The sequence below is a fragment of the Elephantulus edwardii genome, unplaced genomic scaffold, assembly GCF_000299155.1.
Source record: "Elephantulus edwardii isolate Elephantulus edwardi_28Jun2011 unplaced genomic scaffold, EleEdw1.0 scaffold00054, whole genome shotgun sequence".
Classification (NCBI taxonomy): domain Eukaryota; kingdom Metazoa; phylum Chordata; class Mammalia; order Macroscelidea; family Macroscelididae; genus Elephantulus; species Elephantulus edwardii.
The window spans coordinates 2,511,072-2,511,561 of NW_006399804.1; positions in this window are offsets into that span (position 1 = coordinate 2,511,072).

Sequence of the window (490 nt, forward strand, 5' to 3'; positions counted from 1 at the left end):
GGATAATGAGTAAGGATAACAGAAGAAAAATTGATGTCTCTGAGTTCTGGTGGTGGACAAGAGTCTTGAACATACCATGGACCACCAAGAAACAAATAGGTCTGTCTTGAAGAGGGTGAGCTCCTTCTCACATACTTTGGGCATGTGGCCAGTATCCTTGAAGAAAGACATCATGCTCAGAAGGGTGGAGGGACAGCTAAGGAAAGGAAGACCCCGGCTGGATGAGATGAATGGATATAACATCTGGGGCAATGGGGGTGGATACATGGGAGTCAGTGAAAGTGGCTAAGGACATGACAGAGTTCAGAGCTGTTGTAGCAAGTGTTGTTACTATGAGAGGCAGGTGACTCAATGACACATAACAACAACAACAATGCATGAGAATGATGGTATGAAACAATGTAAATGAAGATTAGTGTGGAACACAATGAACTTTTTAAGGAAACTGATTTTAAAAATCCTTATTATATAGCCTCTGATTCCGCCCGCG